Below are 20,858 nucleotides of genomic sequence, written 5' to 3' on the forward strand. Positions count from 1 at the left end.
ACCCTGGTGCAGAGCGTGCTGCCTCCTGCCTGTCCAGCATCTGCTGCCTCCCCAGCTACCGCTCCTCCTTCCACTCCTTCTGTCCCTCCTGCTTCTCCCTCCATCCCTTCCTCAACCTCCATCCCCTCCCCATCCTCCCGGGGATGCCAAGGCCCCCGCATCCATGGTGCGGGGAGACAGTTGGCCCGGCGAGACCCCCCGCATTTCTGAACCCTGAGCTTCCCCTCCCCCCTTCTTCCCCTTGCTTCCCCCTTCCAGCTCCCTCGTCCCAGGTTTCCACCTCCCCTCTACTACCCTCTCTTCTTCCATCTCCCACCTCCTTTCCCCAGTCTCACCAGAGTTTCATTCCCCCCCGAGTTTTGTTAACTAAAGACAATTCGTGTTTATGAAAAAATGTGTATTTTATTTTACATCAGGAAAGGGGACTGTGTGTGTGGGAGGGAGAGGGGGGAGTAAGTGGAAGGATGTAAGGGAGGAATGAGGCACAAACTCTCAGTGGGGCAGACCAGGGAGACTGTTTGTGCTCGTCATGGTGGAAGCTCTCTTGCAGGGCCTTCTGGATACTCACAGCCCCCCGATGGACCTCCTGGATGGAAGCCTGCAGAAAGTGCAGCCAGACTCACAGCAACGCGTCCAAGAGAAGCACCAGAGTGCTGAGGGGTAGCTCTGGCTCCATGTTGCAGAGTGCTGTGGTGTCCCGAGTGAGGGCAAGTAGAGCATGCAGAGACAAAATCCTTTGCTGTCCCTCATTGAGGTAGGCAAGCAAGCAGGGAAACCTGAGCACTGGCTGCCCGGAAGGGAGGCGGGGGAGGGTCCCTTTAAGCACAAGCCTCAGATAGCCTCAGTCAGCAGCCACACAAAGACACTCCTGACCTGATGCCCTGCTGGATCTGGTTCCAGACGGCCTTAAATGCGATTCAGTGTCCACTCAGTGTGGATGCGCTATTTCTAAGGAGCAAAAAGCTATTTTGAAATGCATTTTCTATGTAGACGTGTTATTTCGAAATAACGTATTTCAAATTAACTATTTTGAAATAAGATATTTCGAAATAACGCTGTAATGTAGACATACCCTAATAGAACTACTCAAAGAAAATAGGAGAACCACATGTATTGGGGAAATTTTGTCCCAGAGTGTAGAAATTCTGGGATAACGTAGTTACAATAAAATCATAACTATATTCTAACTCTGTGCAACTTGGAAAACTCTTCAGTATTAGTCATCTAGCATGCACAGAAGGAATGGGTTTCTTTGAGTCAGATGGTGGCAAAAAATGTATATTTCCAAACACTGGTACAATATAAGATTTCTGACAGAAATCAAATGTATATCAGAGCAAACCAAAATCACATTTTATGCAGAAGTAACACGCCAGTATATATGACACAAAATAAAAAGATTCCATTGAAACAGTGGAAACAACGATGTAGAAATAAAACAAATGCATTTCCCATTACTTGAGATGTCTGGGTTGATTATCTAGTTTCAAAATACATAATGGGAAAATGATATTCTGGGAGAAGGTAGGTTAAGATTACAAGTAAAAATGAAAAAAAGTAATGTAGTTTTAAAACTTTAGCAAAATGTATTTTTTGCAATCATTCCAAATGCAAAGAAACCCAGGGATACTTCTGAACCCATATGTGTCCTTTGGCTTATGCTTTGTTCATAGGGACCCTGGGATACATCTACACTCTGGAGAAGATTGACCCTCTGGAAGTCAATCTTCTAGCATTTGATTTAGTGGGTCTAAGGTAATCGAACGCAGAGGGCAGCCCCTGCCAGCGTCCTGCACTCTTCATTCTGCAAGGAATAAGGGAAGCCGACAGAAACATGTGCCTCCATCAGTTTCCTATGGTGTAGATGCTGTGGCAGCTCAGCTTAAGATAGGCTGAATCCAGCTACACATTTTGTATAGCTGGATGGCATACCTTAAGCCAACCTGTCTGGTCTAGTAGGGCTGGTGAGCAGTATAGGTATCTTACAGAAGTGTAGGGTGTACACTTTCCCCAGGAATCTTCTACAAATATTTTTTACCATTTAACTTCAGCATAACTTGTGCCCTTTCTTCAAACTATATTGTAACTCTAAATCTTATAGCTTGCTATTGCTTAGTACTGACCTGTTTTGAATGAGAATCATAGAATACTAGAACTGGAAGGGACCTCAAGAAGTCATCGAGTCCAGTCCCCTGCTCTCATGGCAGGACCAGGCACTGTCTAGACCAGGGCTACTCAACTTTGGAAGTCCTGGGGGCCACAATGATACATGTGGCACATACCAAGGGCCACAACTTAAGCTATTTGCATTTATATGAAACCACATTTCTTTCACACTGACCATATGAATGCAAAGATTAAGGCAAGACTACACAACACACAGGTCCCATTTAAGCCAGTTCTGCTGATATTAAAACATGCAGTATTTACTCGATTTCCACCCATATGACAGCACTTTTAATGAGCAATGACAGTCCAGGAATGTAACTACTAAAACACATCTCAACAGAAAATCATTATATAGACTACTTTTTTGTTTTGGCTTCACAACAGTCCAGGAATTTAATGACTGAAACACATATCAACACAAACTGCACCGTAAAACCAAACTGCACCGCAGGGCGCAAACAAATGGGCTGCATTTTGAATAGCCCTAATCTAGACCATCCCTGGGAGATGTTTGTCTAACCTGTTCTTAAATATCCCCAGAGATGGAGATTCCACAACCTCCTTAGGCAACTTATTCCAGTGTTTAACCACCCTGACAGTTAGGAAGTTTTTCCTAATGTCCAGTCTAAATCTCCCTTCCTGCAGTTTAAGCCCATTGCTTCTTGTCTTATCAGAGGCCAAAGTAGAACAATTTTCCTCCCTCTGATACCCTTTTAGATACCTGAAAACTACTATCATGTCCCCTTTCAGCCTTCTCTTTCCTAGTCTAAACAAGCCCAATTCCTTCAGCCTTGCCTCATAACTCATGTTTTCTAGACCTTTAATCATTTTTGTTCCTCTTCTCTCCAATTCCTCCATCTGCCTTGAAATGTGGTGCCCAGAACTGGACACAATACTCCAATTGAGGCCTAATCAGTGCAGAATAGAGTGGAAGAATGACTTCTTGTGTCTTGCTCACAACACTCCTGTTAATGCATTCCAGAATCAAGTTTGCTTTTTTTTTGCAAGTGTTAGGGTTACCATATTTGAACTTTCAAAAAAGATGATACTCCTAAGAGGCAGTGTATCTGTATCAGTATCTACCAACTCACGTTGTATTAATGTGACATATACGTATAACACATATATGACATATATGTCACATTAATAGAATGTGAGTTGGTAGATACTGATACAGATACATGCCCTCTCAGGAGTGTCTTCTTTTTTGAAAGTTCAAATATGGTAACCCTAAATAGTGTCACACTTACTCATATTTAGCTTGTGGCTCCATTGTGACTCCCTAGATCACTTTCTGCAGTACTCTTTCCTAGGCAGTCACTTCCCGTGCTGTATGTGTGAAACCGATTGTTCCTTCCTAAGTGGAGTACTTTGCATTTGTCCTTATTAAACTTCATCCTATTTACTTCAGATCATTTCTCCAGGTTATCCAGATCATTTTGAATTATGACCCTATCCTCCAAAGCAGTTGCAACCCCCCCCAGCTTCATATAATCTGCAAACTTAATAAGCATACTCTCTATGCCAATATCTAAATTGTGGATGAAGATATTGCACAGAACTGGTCTCAAAACAGACCCCTGTGGAACCCCACTTGTTGTGCCCTTCCAGCAAGACTGTGAACCATTAACTACTCTCTGAGGGTATGTCTACACTACCCTCCTAGTTCGAACTAGCGGGGTAATGTATGCATACCGCACTTGCAAATGAAGCCCGGGATTTGAATTTCCCGGGCTTCATTTGCATAAGTGGGGAGCCGCCATTTTTAAAACCCCGCTGGTTCGAACCCCGTGCAGCGCGGCTACATGGGGCTCGAACTAGGTAGTTCGGACTAGGTAGTTCCACGAGGTGTACCGGTAGTTCGGAATAGGAAGCCTAGTCCAAACTACCTAGTTCGAGCCCCGTGTAGCCGCGCTGCAAGGGGTTCGAACCAGCGGGGTTTTAAAAATGGCGGCTCCCCGCTTATGCAAATGAAGCCCGGGAAATTCAAATCCCGGGCTTCATTTGCAAGTGTGGTATGCATACATTACCCCGCTAGTTCGAACTAGGAGGGTAGTGTAGACATACCCTGAGAATGGTTATCCAGCCAGTTATGACCCACCTTATAGTAGCCCCATGTAAGTTGTATGTTCCTAGTTTATTGATAAGACAACCAGGCAAGACCATATCAAATGCCTTACTAAAATCTAGGTATACCACCTCAACCGCTTCTTCCTTATCCATAAGACTTGTTATCCTATCAAAGAAAGCTATCAGATTGGTTTGACATTTGTTCTTTACAAATCCATGCTGGCTGTTACTGATCACCTTCCAGATGGATTCCTTAATTACCTGTTTCATTTATCTTTCCTGGCACAGAAATTAAACTGACTGGTCTGTAGTTTCCTGGGTTGTTCTTATTTCCCTTTTTATAGATGGGCACTATATTTGCCTTTTTCCAGCCTTCTGGAATATCTCCCGACTTCCATGACTTTTCAAAAATGTTAGCGAAAGGCTCAGATACCTCTTCTATCAGCTCCTTGAGTATTCTATGATGCATTACATCAGGCTTGACTTGAAGACATCTAACTTCTCTAAAAAAACCAACAACAAATGGTCTGATAGCACAAAACGATACCATCTACATGTTTTGTTAGTCTATAAAGTGCTATCAGACCATTTTTTTTCTGTACAGACTAACTCGACTACCCCCTCAAGCTTACTTCTCTAAGTAATTTTTAACTTGTTCATTTTTTAAATTTTAACTTCTAAACCTACTTCCTTCCCACTAGCATTCACTGTTAGGCATCCCTTCTGCATCAAACTTCTTGGTGGAGACCGAAATGAAGTCAGTAAGCACCTTTGCCATTTTCAAGTTTCCTGTTATTGTTTCTCCCTTCTCACGAAGCAATGGGCCTACCCTGTCCTTGGTCTTCCTCTTGCTTCTAATATATTTATAGAATGTCTTCTTGTTACTCTTGATGTTTCTAGTTAGATTGAACTTGTTTTGTGCCTTTGCCTTTCTAATTTTGCCCCTGCATATGTGTGTTGTTTGCTTATATTCATCCTTTGTAACTTGACCTAGTTTCCACTTTGTATAGACTAACAGCAGTGGGTCTTTGCCCACAAAAGCATATGCTCCAATAAATCTGTTAGTCTATAAGGTGCCATAGGACTCCTCATTGCTTTTGCAGATTCAGGCTAACACAGCTACCCCTCTGATACTTGCCACTTTTTATATGGCTCCTTTTTTATTTTTAGATCATGCAAAATCTCCTGGTTAAGCCAGAAGTCATCTCCTTTTTGAGCTTAAGAATAAATAAATGGAGTTTTCCAGTAAAAAAAAACTTATGCAATATGAGAAAATTCAAATATGGAGTAAGTTTCTTTCTTTGCAAATATTTTCTGTTCATCTAGTGCCTGGATTTCTGAGTGACTAGAATTTTTCCAAATAGTTTAGCTGCACATCTCTCATTCTCATGGAGGTATCTGTGCTTGTAATTTACAATCTAGTTAATGAATTAAACTAGACTTTGTTAAAAGTCTACACATAAAGAGCAGTATAGCATGCGACACACACAAAAGCAGAGATCAGAGGCTGAAAGCACAGTGGTAATCTAGCTTTGCTTTTGCATAAATATTATGTGAGATCAAAGAATATGTCTTTTCTTTCTAAATTTCTTGTCCCTCTTTGTCAGCTTTTCATGGTAACTTTTAAAGTTTCACGATAAAATTGTCATCTGAACAAAACAGATGAATAACCATAGCAAATACAAGAACAATGTCAGATTGACTTCATCTGCTTTTTCATAGGTTTGTTAATATGATTTATTATACATGATTTGTTTACTCATTGTCTCTTTATAGCTGGCCTCTTTCCTTTGTGCATCTTAAAGTTGCTAGAATGCTATCACTGCTACTGAATGCTTTGTTCTGGGATGAAAGTGTTGACTCTGCATGCCTCAGCTGTTTAAGTATCAAAGGGAATCATGTGATGCCAGGCTAGTTGTGCAGAAGAAAACATCTATTTCAGCCTATTTTTACACTTCTATCAGGGCAGGCCTGGCATCTGGAAATTAAAATAGTTTCCATGCTTTAAAGCATCAATGCCAGTGAGATTGGTGGGGGGGAGGAAGGGGGAAAGAAGAGGAGGGAATCAAATGAAAAAAGAAATACTAACCTGCAAGTTTGATCATTTTTCAAATTTAGAAATGGATTCAATTTTTCCCATTCTTTATAGAAGTCTTCTTAAAAACAGACATCAAATAACAGCCTGTAGACAGTATTATCTATGGCAATGGGGTTTCAGCTTATAGTAATGATATAGGGAGGAAACAAACACACAACTCCTATATAATCTCTTCTTCTGAAGAAAAATGTTGCTATAATTTGGTTCACAGCCAACTTATAGGGGATGGAAGTGCAATAAAATTGTAGGGGATGGGAGTGCAATAAAAGAGTCAGTCATGCCCAGAAATTAATGCCAACGTTTATTGTAGCAACAAATCAGCATCAGAAGCTTTCAATGAACTGTTGCACATAATTCATGTTAAAATGGGCATTATGTTGCATGCCAACCTCCAGAAATTTAGGGATTGGTAATGCTGAGGACTCTGACTCTGCTCCAGCAAAGCACTTAACTACTCAGTTGAAATACTTCCCTGGTTCAGGGGTATAATATGCAGCACATGGCAGGACTGAACTCTTAATATACAACAGATTTTGCTATATTTTTAGATTCCATGTGACTAAATTATTCCTGGCATAGCCAAACTGTAGTATTCTAGGCTGTGTCTACATTGGCACCCCTTTCCAGAAAAGGGATGCTAATGTAGACTTCGGAATAGCAAAATCCGTGGGGATTTAAATATCCCCCGTGGCATTTGCATTAACATGGCTGCCGCTTTTTTCCCGCTTGGGGATAAGCCGGAGAAAAGCGCCAGTCTAGACGTGACTGGCGTTCAAAGTAGGAATAAGAGATCCTCCGGGAAAGGGCTTATTTTCTGGAGAATCACGTCTAGACTGGCGCTTTTCTCCGGCTTATCCCCAAGCCGGAAAAAAGCGGCAGCCATGTTAATGCAAATGCTGCGGGGATATTTAAATCCCCCGCAGATTTTGCTATTCCGATGTGTCTAATCTGCATCCCTTTTCCGGAAAAGGGGTGCAGTGTAGACACAGCCCTAGGCTACGTCTACACTGGCCCCTTTTCCGGAAGGGGCATGTAAATTTCACCAGTCGTCGTAGGGAAATCCATGGGGGATTTAAATATCCCCCGCGGCATTTAAATAAAAATGTCCGCCGCTTTTTTCCGGCTTTTAAAAAAGCCGGAAAAGAGCGTCTACACTGGCCCCGATCCTCCGGAAAAGGGCACTTTTTCCGGAGGATCGGGGCCAGTGTAGACGCTCTTTTCCGGCTTTTTTAAAAGCCGGAAAAAAGCGGCGGACATTTTTATTTAAATGCCACGGGGATATTTAAATCCCCCGCGGATTTCCCTACGACGACTGGTGAAATTTACATGCCCCTTCCGGAAAAGGGGCCAGTGTAGACGAGCCCCCTAGTGTTTGTGTAAGACTATAATACGTAAATGAAAGTAATCTTACTATACCTATAAAAGCTTTTTCCTGTGGGACAGCACAGTGATGTCATGTCACTCTGTGTCCCACAGTGTCTTCCCCTTCAGTGGCCGGGCCTTCTCCCTCTCTCCTCCCTGCTGCTAACCCCATAATGAAATTGGCAACCTATGGCTCGCAAGATCTAAATATGGCTCTTTGACTCCTTCAACAGCAGCACTCACCATCCTTGCACCTTGAAGGTAAGCTGCTGCTGGGCTTGTGGGAGAAGGGGCCCAGGTGGTGAGTAGGAAGGTGGCAATCAGGCCCATGGGGGAGGGGAGGAGATTAGGATTGAAATACATCTTGGTTCCCTGAGCTGCCGCACAGCGGCTGGCTGTACCTCTGGCACTCACCATGTGGTGGGTGGCTGCCGGTGTTTTAAAGACAGCTGCTCCATTTCGTTGGTGGTGGCGGGAAGGGAGGGAGAGAAAGTACAGGACTGGCAGAAGCAGGGCGGGGCCTGGGCTGGCGGACGGGGAGAGCACAGAGAGGGGGGGAAAGGGGAAGGGAGAAGGGACCCTGGCTGGTGTGGCTGCAGCCCAGCCCTTCCTAGTGTCTGGGGAAAGAGCCGGGATCACCTACCCTCTGTGACAAGGGGGTTGGTGAGCGTAGCCCCCTAGTAATTCCTATATAATGTTTTGCTTATAAATTCTATATGATTGTTTCACTCTGCCAACCACCCTTCATGTTTAGCAGGAAGGAATGGCTTGTGATGTTGGGACATGCACATCGGGTAAGCTGATAAGTGCATGCTCTGATTTTAAGGCAAGAAGAGACCATGCCTTGTTATGGTCATTTATTTTTATCTTAGAGCATGGTTTTATTATAATGTTTGCTATAAGGTTTTACTTCTAGTCTGCATTACAAACTCAGTTGTGTAAGGTTCTTTCCTAATTCCTTTAGTAATCATATAATGGCTCCTAAAATGTAATTCTGTCTGAAATTCTCTGTAAAATGATTTGGTATGAGTGAAGGATGGGTGCATAGTTAAAAATAAGCATGAAATCCATCACAAATGTCCAGATGGTGAAGAAGGAATGAGAAGCTTGTAGATCCCAGGAGACCACAGAAAAGATCCCCTTTTGTACCTGATGCTAAACAGATAAAGACGAAACCAGGTATGGGAAAAAGATTAATGATCACAGCATGACATTGCAAAATCCATAGATTAACATGGGAATTTACAACTATAAAAATAGTTTGTATTGCCATGGTTATTTGGGTTCAGTCTTGCAAAATCTTTGAGCAGTGGCTCACGACTGGCTGAGCCCAGCTCCTCACTTGTGTTCAATCTTAACTGTCCATTAGATTGATTTGAGCCACGACAAGCTGGGAACTTTAAGATCATCCTCAGGACTGTTGTGTGTGAATGAATGCGTATGTTGCTTTTCATGTGGAATTTTCAACAAACACGGTGTTTTGCCTTTTCTCCTGAAAAAGATCCTGTGTGCTTCTTACAAACATAACAGTGTAACTCCATGTTTTTCAGATGTTCTTTGCCTTATTGGTAAAAAGCTAATCCCAACTATTTCTTGCATTGTAATCTTACTGATTTCTCAGCTAGACTGGGAGACCCAAGGAATTGCAAGCTTGCTACTTAACTTTGGAGAGGTGTTGACCTTTGTGGAAGAAAACATTGTCCTCACTCTGAGTTTGTAAGCAACAAGTAGCCAGAGGCAGTTTTATTATGAGCTGCAGCAAGGGAAAAACTGGTTCGGATGGGGGGGAGTCCCCCCTCCTTCCGAGGCAGATCTTCGAATACAAGCAATTATGAAGCAGTTTATATACTGTCTATTAGATATAATAACAATAGCAATTAGTCTCCTTCCCATTAAAAACACCAATGGCTAACAGTTATTTAGTTCCACCCAGATGTTCCTTATCTCAAGGTCCCTGCCAGAGTCAGCATTCTATCCTTATCTCCGTATGGAGGCGAGAGGCGAAGGCAACGTCTAATTACAGATCTTGCGTTGTCAGGCCACAGACTTAGCCTGACTCTTGCTCTCTTGTTAACAAGACCAAGATGGCTGCACACAAATTCCCTTATTCCCTTTTCCTGCCTCCACACCTTAGTCTAGGACCTAGTTGTAACCACTAAAATACGAACACATTCTGGGCTTTCTGACTCCTGAAGAATGCTGGCTAGTCTCTTGTGCCTGTGATTTTGCTTTGGAGTTGAGAATATTGAGCATGTTGCAGAATCAGGCCCTTGATAATGCTCTACCCCAAAGCAAGATCAACAGCTCAATGTAGGGCTGATATCAAGTGGAATACCCCAAAGGTAGGTTCTGGGGCTGGTTTTGTTCAACATCTTTATTAATGACCCTAGTTAGGGGATGGATTGCACCATCAGCAAGTTCTCAGCTAACACTAAGCTAAGGGAAGAAGTAGATACATTGGAGGGTAGGGATGGGGTGTGACGGACCGGGCCGTGTCTGGGCACAGCTGAGGGCGTCCGCTCAGGGCGAACTGCTCGAATCCGGGGCTACTTACAGCCCCCGACTGGCGACCTCTCCACACAGGCCACAAACCAGTCCCACAGAGCGCTTCAGCAACCTGCCTGAAGCCTCCCGAGCAAAACCCCTCCGACACCCCAGCAATATCCGTGCCCCAGATGGCCCCGGGCCTCATACACAGGTGGGGGGTCCTAGCACCCAATCCCACCTACCCCGAACAAGTTCTGTCCGGTTCCAAGAAACCAGCCACAGATCCCTGGTCAATTTCCCCTCTGGACCTTACCCACAAATCACGCTGGACCAATCCTTTAGAATCTATATCTAAAGGTTTATTATTACAAGAAAGAAAAGCCTGAGAGTAAGGTTATTAAAGTACAGTACGTTACATGCACCGAATCTCCCAGTTCTCGATGCAGGCTCTAGCAGAGATGTTGCAGCTGCTGGTTTAAAAGTTCTTATTGCACATCCTACGACCAGGATGGGTTCACAGGTCTTCCGGGCTCTTCAATCCCTGCAGTGCTGCCTCTGGGATGAAGTGCTGAGCTGAGAACAAAATGGCATCGACCACATGGCCTCTTTATACCTCCTTCCTGGCCTCTTCTAGTATGTAGCAGGTCACCTGGTCCTCAGCCTCTCTGTGTTCCCTGCTGGCTGCTCTCAGGACAGCCCCCATTCTTTGGGTGTGTCTTTGGCCCATTGAGAACCATTGTTCCACAGATAATTAGCATGTCCACAGGTTCCACAGGCTCGGCCCTGCCCAATGCTTAACCACATGCAGGGAAATCTTCAGTTTCCACACAGATTACAGATCTACACACACAGACATTATATACTCACATAAACAGTGTACACAGGATCAGAAAACAACAAGCTCCCATTCACTACCCCACATGGCTCCCTTTTATACCAATTTCTGGGGCCAACACCCCCACCTAGGGGTGCAGCAGCGATCTGGCTGCTTCCCTCCAATTCGGTAATGTGACATGGGGTACAGAGTGACCTAGATGAATTGGAGGATTGGGTCAAATGACATCTGATAAAGTTCAACAAGGAGAAGTGCAGAGTCCTGCACTTGGGACAGAAGTGTCCCAAGCACTGCTACAAGCTGGGGATTGATTGGCTAAGCAGTAGTTTGGCAAAAAAAGGACCTGAGGATGAGAATCTAGATATGAGTCAATAGTGTGCCCTTGTACCGCTGGTAAAATGGCCTGGGGGCAAGCTCTCTGCTTGCCTTGCCCCATGCGCACGTTGATCAGAAATGCAGCTGCAGGACATTTTTTTCTTTAAAAACTGAGTCTGGAGGGGAGGGAGGAAAGTGTTAGGAGCTGCTCCTGCCCCCAGCAAAATCCAACTGGCTAGTTTCTGGCCAGAAAAGGGGCCAGTGGGAGCTGCCTGTTTCAATACCAGGCAGCCACAAATCACAAGGTGCGCCAAAGCATGTGGCTGCAGCCTGTGCAAGAGTGGGGAGGGCAGGCAGGGAAGCTGATTCAGGAACAGCTGCTGGCTGGTAAGTCTCCTACAGATGACCGAGGAGGGATTTGATAGTAGCCTTTGATTACCTGAAGGGAGGTTCTAAAGAGGATGGAGAGAGGCTGTTCTCAGTGGTGACAGATGACAGAATGAGGAGCAATAGTCTTAAAGTGCAGTAGGGAAGGTCTAGGTTGGTTATTAGGAAAAACTATTTCCCTAGGAGGGTGGTGAAGCACTGGAATGGGTTACCTAGGGAGGTCGTGGAATCTCCATCCCTATAGGACCTTGAGTCTTGGTTTGACAAAGCCTGGCTGGGATGATTTAGTTGGGATTGGTCCTGCTTTTAGCAGGGGATTGGACTCAACAATTTCCTGAGATCTCTTCTAGCCCTATGGTTCTATAAGATCACCCACAGTGTTGACATCATAGTTTATAACAGATGTCACTTTAAAACTAACAATACCCTAATACATCTGTTAGTCTTTAAAGTGCCACTGGACTCCTTGTCTGTTTCAGTAACAACAACTAACATGACTACCTCCTTGAAACCTAAAACAGATGTGCTATTCCTGCTGTAGGTCCCCAAAGTGATGCTGTATCTGAGGTCAAAAGGAGCACTCATGAAAACACTGCTTCTCTAGCATACACCTTTCAATATCTATTTTAAGTCCTTGTATATTTCCCATTATTATAGTATCTGAGCATTCCAGAATCTTTAAGTTGTCTATTCTCACAACACTCCTGTGAGGTAGAGCAGTGCCACCATTCCCAGCAGATGGCGAACTGAGCTACAGAGTGACTAATTGACTTACCCAAGGTCAGACATGAGATGTGGCAGAGTAGGGAACTGAATTCACTCCCCTGAGTTGCACGCTACCACTCTCATCAGTTTACCATGCCTTCTTTTTCAGACTGTTTACTGCATTTGTTTTATTTCTGTTAGAATGAACTTGCACACACAAGCTGGCACTTCCCATTGCTCTAATAAATCACAGCACATAGCTACTGTGCTTTAAGTAGCTGTCAGATTACAGAACAGTCTTATAGAATTAAATTAATAGGGATGACACCTGTAGAAATCCCATTCAAAATCTTTAGAATGTAATAGAGAATTGACTTCCTTTTTTCCAGAGATTTTTTTTCTCAAGATAATTATTGGCAATATTGTTGGTTCCTACATGGAGCAGTAGGAAGGAGTGGTGGTCCAAGAGCTTGATCAGTCTCAGAAGATTCTTGGTCACATTCTGAATTCTAGCTCCAGGCAAGCAGTACACTCCCCGCGTTTCCCAGTCTTCAGAGGGATGACTTTGTCCGCTTTAGGAGGGAGTCCCCAGCCACCATCACCCATCTTGTTCTCTTGGTAGTGGTAGTACTTTCCCCCCAAGGCATTATGGGATTTGTACTCTCTAAGGCTTGATTGTAACACATAAGATCTTCTCAGTAAAAGTCAGAGGCTCCTACATTAAAATGGGACCTAAACATGGCTGGGATCCTGGGATGGACCCACTTTTCTTGGTATCTTGCACTGCATCTTCTCGAGGCAATATGTGAGGAACGTGTGTGGTCATAGCCCCTCTGCCCCAGATTTCTGTGAGTGTTCACATGAGAGCATGGCCAGCAGCAGCCTCTCAGCATTCTGCAGGGAGGAAGGGACAGGAGCTGCTTCCAGCCAGAGAGATGGGGATGGGAAGTAGGGATGACTTGGCCTGTGTCAGGAGATGATCTCTTTGCAGAGATGATCTCTTCCCTCCTCTCCTCCCCCTGGCTCCCTCATGGCCAGAAGCAGCTTGCCCCCTCCTGCCCATAGAAAGGCAGTTAATACCTCCAAGTTACTGCTGACCACTGACCTAACCAAACCACCCCCTGTCCCTTAGTTACAAAATGAGTAGGAAGGGATTAATCCCTAAAGATGCCCAGTGTACCAGGGCCCAGGAACCTGACCACAATTGCTTCAAGGATCCCAGACAGAGAAGTGGCTGAGCAAGAGAGGGTTCCTAGCAATGTTTCCACTAATCTTTCATCAATATGTGGATTTATTCCTATCCATGTGGAATAAATTTTATGTGCATTGAGGCATGTGCGAATGTGCACCACCAATAGAAAAAAACCCACCTAGATGTGGGTGGCATTTGAATCTCTCCTGAGAAGCCATACAATGGCACAACTTGCAGGAATATTGGTGCCTACGGAACAGAGCTGCCCCACACTGCCTGGGGGCAGGACCTAGGGCTAGTGTATAAAGAGGATGCCATGCTCCTGCCCAGGGGGCTGCTGCAGAGTCTGCACAGTCAAGGTACAAAACAGGTTGGAAATAGCTTCCCCCCACATTCCAGAGCTTAGCTAACTTACAGAGAAGCTTCTCTGTGCCAGCACTACAGGGGGCTTTGGCACATGCTGGGCTTGGTGCCTCCTGGCCAGTGCCCTGGGATGGAGTCTTGAACTTTTCACGGCTGCCAGCCTAGCCGGTGTAGTGGGGGGAGGAAGGAGTAGACAAGCCAGGCTGTTGTGAGCTAAGTGATTTGACCAAGGTTTGCATAACACCGGGACCATGGTGCATCCTGCCAGAGGGGATATGGAGGAGCAGCAGTGCGGGGGTGAGTGGGCACAGCAAGGAGAGGACAGCGAGAAGGGGAGCACATAAAGGGCTGGTTGGTGGACAGCAGAGGCGATTCTTAACCAGCGTGTGAGTACTTGCCAACTACTGCAGCAACTGCAAGTGCTGGCTGGAGGTGGGATGGGAGTGTGTGTGTGTGTGTGTGTGTGGGGGGGCTGCTGGCAAAGAGGAAGCAGCGCAGCAGGGACTACACTGCTGCATCAGCAGAAAGGGCATCTGCCTCCCCATTGCAGCTTTTTCTGTGCACCCACCCCATCGTCAGTCACTGGACTCCTTCCGCTCCCTGCTGTTGGAAGCATGGCTGGTGAGCAAGGATCTGACAAGCAGTAGGACCCATCAGTATTAATGGACGGGGAGAGACAAAGTATATGACAATTTGTTCATTTTTAAGAAAAAGTAGGGATACCTGCAGGAAAGCTTACATATGGGACTGTCCCTTTAAAAAACAGGACAACTGGTCACCCTAGTTATTTAGAATTATCATAGTGGCAAGCTTTGATTGTTCATTTTGAGACAATTAAAGATGAGTGCTGGGGAAATACATGTCTCTTGCATATATCGCATGCAGAACTGGCTCATCCTTGCAGAGATGGTGCATAAAATGTTGGTGTAGCAGATTCTAGAAGGGGCTATGGCTTCTGTATTGGATGAACATACTGTATAACAGCTTGTCATTACCTCTTTCTTCTTGCAGATTTCTGGACTGGAAACAGGCAGTAGGCACATCAATAAGGAAGCAGGGTGAGTGTAACACCACTCATTTGCTGCTAACAGTGTCCTGCTTTTTTTGCATGTGCACAGAAAGTGCCCTTCCCTCCTGAACTGAGCGTGCAGGACTGGCACAGAGTGGCAATGTGCACATGTACTCAGAGAGCTCATCAGCGAAAGCTGCTCCCCTTTCCTCGGGCAGGATTATTTTACAGATTTTGCTTCAAGGATCCCAGACAGAGAAGTGGCTGAGCAAGAGAGGGTTCCTAGCAATGTTTCCACTAATCTTTCATCAATATGAACCATCAGGTTGCTAATGGTGGCATTTGTTGCTCACCTGCCCAGTGACCCAACTTTTTAGCTACATGCTACTGCCTGACAGGCTGCTCTGGATGGTGCACAGACCCTCTCCAAGGTCCAGAGAGGCCTGGGCCACTTGAAGCTTTTGAGGTGCCTTGCCCTAATAAAAATGACGACACTGATCCAGTACCAGCCTAGCAGTGGTTTCTTTATATCGTCAGCTGACCTGGGAGGACACATGCATCAGAATGTGCCACCAAACCTGATAGATTTGTATTAATTAACATTTTTAAACGCTTTAATATGACAAAATCAGTGTAAGTTAACAAAAAAGTGTCTTTCACCAAGTCACATCTCTTATTTGCAGCTCTAAGTGCAGAGTGTGCCACGTTTTGGCCTGGCAGCAATCCACGTAAAGAAGTTGCAAAACTTATCAAATGCCAAAAATATTAACATGCGTCCAAATTTGAGGGCCCCTTTGAGCTTGAGGCCCAGGTCCAATAGCATTCTTGGTCTTCCCCCTCTCATCCCCGATTGACTGTCACTGTGCACATGCATTTTGCATCTAGTAAAACTAGTGTTGCCAACCCGCCCACTTTTGTTCCCTGTAAGCTGAGCACTCATGCAGTGGCCAGGAGAGATTCCTGTGCTGCTCAGCCTATTAGCAGAGTGCACATGTCTCAGTGCACATAACAAAATTTACTCCACACATGGATAGAAAGGGTAGAGGGAATATTGGCTGGAGGCTACTTCACCCAAACCAGGAAACAGTCTGATTGCATAGTAGTGGAACTAAGGCAAGCTGCTTTATCTGCCCTGACTCTGGTGCTCCCAGAAATGTCCAGCCCCATCCCTACAGTCCTTGGGGAGGAGGGAGTCTCTGTACACTCCCACTCTGCCATGCACTGACTCAACAGCTCCCATTGGCTGGGAACTTTAGCCAATAAGAGCTCTGGGAGCAGTTACTGTGGGCAGCAATGTGTGGATACTCCCTGCCCTTCCACCCCTGCTAGGAGCCACTGCCAAGGGGATTTGCTGGTAACTTTTAGGAGCCACCCAAGGTAAGTGCTCCCCCACCTCCTCCCATACCCAACCTCCCTCCCAGAACCTGCACCCCTTATTCCCTTCTGCACTCCAACCCTCTGCTCTAGCCCAGAGTTTGCACCCTGCACCTTCTTTCCCATCCCTACCTCCTGCCCCAGCTGGTGAAAGTGAGTGAGGGTGTGGGAGGGCAAATGACATGGGGAAGGGGATGGAGTGAGTGGGGGTGGCACCTTGGAGAAGTAACAGGACAGGGGCATGGCTTCAGCAAAGAGATGAGGTGGAGGTGGGCAAGGGTCTTTGGGTTTGTGCAGTTGGCCAGTTGGCAACCCTAAGTAAAACTTAGAAAAAGATGTGACTTCCTAGTGTTATAGCAACACCAAACATTTGTCTGTTTCTGTGATCCAGGAGCTATCAAATCTGAAAGTTGATAAAATTGTCCCTGCATGTTGCATTCATATCAATCCTCTTATTGTGTAGCCTTGTAAGACGTATCTGCTCTGCAATTAAAAACTCCTGGCTGGCCAGTGTCAGCTGACTCTGGCTTGGAGGGCTCAGGCTGTGGGGATGTCAAGTTGTGATCTCGATGTTCAGGTTCAGGCTGGGGGCCTTGCTCTGGCCCCTGGGGGCTGGAGGCTGAGCCCAGGTATACTCCAAACCCAAACATCTACACTGCAGTATTATAGCCCTGTAATAATGAAGGGGCCAGCTAGGGATGTTTCATTGCAGAGTAGACATATTTTTAGAGCCTTGTGAGGCAAAATATGATTGTCAGGCTGGATCCAGCCCATCAAGCCACTGGATCTGGCCAGTGGGAGCTTGAGCCAACTCCCTGCCTACCCTGTCCCCCTCAGCACTCAGTAATGCTGGCTGTGGGGCCATGTGTGCGTATCTGAATGCTGAGTGCCTGGGGAAGGGGGTCAGAGGCTTCTCATGCTTCCCCATGCCCAATAGCTCCCATTGGCTGGTTTCCTGCTGATAGCGGCTGCCTGCATGCAGGACAGGCAGCATAGCATGTGAAGTGCCTCTCATGCCCTGGGCTCATAGCATTGAGTTCAGAGCAGTAAACATGGCCCCTGCAGCTGCTCTGAGCATGTACAGGGGCATGGAAGGCAGGGACCCTGGCTAAGGAACCTGCTGGGCTGCTGGCTGGGAGCTGCCCAGGTAAGGTCTCCCAGCCAAAGCCTGCCTCTGGAACCATAGCCTCTCCCTCTCCCGCCACTCTGTCCCTCTTCTGCATCCTTACTCCATGTGATCCAAATCTTCTTCATTCCTGCTCTAGCCCCCATCCACTTTCCTAGACATTGCATCACCCCTCCTCAGGTTGCAAATTGCACCCCAGACCTTGCATCCAATCCCTGTCCCTGGTCACAAGCCAAATCCCTGCATCCTCTCCTGCACTCCTTTCCTAGGTTACCCAGGGTCTAAGATGTGGGGCAGCACAGCTGCACAGGTGATTCATTAATCAGCCCCGCCCAATCAGGCTCAGGGCTCCTTGCTCTGGCCCCTGGGGGCTGGAGGCTGAGCCCAGGTATACTCCAAACCCAAACATCTACACTGCAGTATTATAGCCCTGTAATAATGAAGGGGCCAGCTAGGGATGTTTCATTGCAGAGTAGAAACTGGGCAGGGCTGATTAATCACCTGCAGAGCTGTGCTTCCCTGCCCCTTAGAGGGATCACTGATTAGCACTCCCTCCTCCTACACCCCTTCCCCAGGCCAGAATCCTCTCCTGCACTCACACCCCTCCCAGACCCTGCATCCTAGTCACCTGTCCCAGGTCACAACCTAAACGCCTGCACCAGGTCACACTCCCCTCCTAGACCCTGCATCCTCTCTTCACTCCAGTTTGCTGCCCCAGGTCACAATCCTCTCCTTCACCCACACTCCCTCACAGATCCCACACCCCAATCCCAAGCTTCCTTCTGCACCCAACCTCCATCCCAGACTCCCAAACCTCTTCCATTAATACAATGGAAGAGTACAGCTCCCAACCATTTACCAAATTCTTGGAGTGGCCCCCCTCAGAAATGATTGCTCACCCCTGCTTTAGAGTCTTAATTTTCCACTGCCTTGCACTTTAATTGGGAGTCATTGATACCATTATGTGCAAAGTGAGTGCAAACTACTACCAAATCAGAACCCTCTTCTATTCACTCACTGAACTGGCATTCAAGTTGATCAGGGAGAGGTAAGTGGATCGATCTATTTCATATGATCACCCTTCAGAGTGTCTTCTATGTAAAACGGATAGCAATAAAAGTCCTAGTGGGCTTCAGGATGTTTCTGATATCTCTCCCTTTTTTGGGGTGAGGGTGGGGGTAGAAAATCCATTTGCAAAACAGGAGACGAACAAATCTCATGTTGATCTGAATAAAATGTGTGAAGTTGTCTTTAATGTGGTAGAAAATTTAAAAGATTAAACAGTAACTCCTGGCATGGTCTCTTTCCTTCTGGGTTCTAAAAAATTTCACTTGACTTTTCAAACCCCCAGTCTCTTTGCATTTTAAACACAATTAATTAGGCTGTTGTGTTATTCTTAGGGATGACTGCTAGGTCCAAAACCTCTTAGCATTTTTTTGTCACTAGAGCTGTCTGCAGTAACTGCTCCAGAGAACATTATGCCACACTGATACATATCTTCATTTCCCCTCATAGTAACAACTGTCATCTTTCAGCTCTCATGCAATGTCACAGTTGAGATTCCTACTCTTCCTGTCAAGAACCATAACGTGTTCTTTTCTAGAACAGCCTCAACATAATGGAAGGACAAATTCAAGTGGTAGTGTGCCTCAAAAATACCATTTTACAATTGTTACAGACTGGTGGAAAGGGCATGAAGGGTTTTTTACTTGTTTTTGGCAGGTGCGGTTAAAAACTTTTTTGTTGGTTTTGCTGATATTGAATGTCATAAAAGGAAAACTTGCAAATTAAATACAATTCAAGTAAAGAATTGGTTGTTGTTCACTTTCTTATGCAATGGTAATGAATATGTCATTCTGAAATTTGCAACTTTGTAGTGCTACTGATACTACACAGTAGTTTCCCATTCATTCACCCAGTGTGAAAAGTGACAGCTGTTTCCTTTGTCATTTATTAAATTACTGTGAAATACCAAGACAAATTTATATAGTTGCCTGCCACACAGTTATTCTTCCAGATTAGTTTGCTGAATTTGCTAGTTGTTCATTTCCAGTTACCACTGAAACTTCCTACAATGATTTCCACATCCAGAGTTTAATTTCAATTATTGTGATATTCACTATTGTTCAAATAAAAAAATAGCAGCTGATTCTCCCCCCTCCCCTTTTGTTGTTGTTACTTGTTGCAGGTAAAATGATTGTTAGCTGCAAGTAATAGTGTTGCAGCTGTCACTGGACAGAAAATCAGTCTTTTGGAAATGTGGACAATGTAGTGTTTGAGATGACTATCAAAGATCCAGGTGACTTTAAAATTGTTAGTAATATTTACAATTGTCTTAAAGTTATTTTAAACAGACTAGACACGTTAAGATTGTGAAGCAGAAGGGTTCCATATGGTATAAACATAAATAGCATATCCATGTCAACTGCAAGAATCTGTCCTACGTTTAAATCCCTTTACAGAATTTGTATTTAAACATAGTTTGTCTACTTATTTAATCTGTTTTGAGCCTGATCTGCAAACATTGCCTACACAAAACTGCCACAGGACTCTCTGGTGTGTTCAAGTGCCTAAGGGTTGGAGGATCAGATATTAATTGTGAAATGCAAGTGACTGCTTTGCATTTTTCAAATGATGACCCTTTAAAACCATATCATGGTCATTCATATTTTGGAAAACACTGCATGCTTGTAGGCCCAGAGACAGCAGAAGTGAAATCATTTTTAACAGGATATCTTGGATCATGTAAAATTCAGGATCTGTTCAAAAACAGAGCAAGCATAATGCAAGTACTTCTAAGCTTCTATATCTGTAACACAATTTTATAGAAATTGATAAGTTGGAACAGGTTTTTTTTTAAAGTTTGTATGTCAGGCTGCTATGAAAAGTTAGGACAACTTAATTCTTAAGTATTTATTCTGCTGTCTTCCAGTTGAGTACAAATCTAGAGTTCTATCCTGTTTAAAGTCAATAGCAAAACTTTGACTTGACTGAAGATAAGAATAGTTTCCTATACATGAAAGGCTTGTTTTTGGCTCAGATCATATCCTGTCATGGTAAAACCCATGTTATGCTTATAAGAAGCACCCAGGATCTTTTTAGGGGAAAAGGCAATATGCCATGTTTATTAAGAATGGAATAGTAAAGCAGCTAGCATATGCTTACAGAGACAACTCCCCTCCCACTCTCCTACCATTTATTGTTGTAGTTACCATGGTATGAATCCTTCTGGTGGCCAATGAGATTGAGCATGGATGGGGAGGAGAGGTGGAATCTATCATTTTGGACCGATGCTCCAGAATCTTAGCAAGATGTATCCCAAAACTGTGGCCAAACAGCCCCTTTTTATTGCAGTTTTCCTTCATT

Source organism: Pelodiscus sinensis, chromosome 8 (genome assembly GCF_052426305.1).
Source record: "Pelodiscus sinensis isolate ZL-2025 chromosome 8, ASM5242630v1, whole genome shotgun sequence".
Lineage (NCBI taxonomy): Eukaryota > Metazoa > Chordata > Testudines > Trionychidae > Pelodiscus > Pelodiscus sinensis.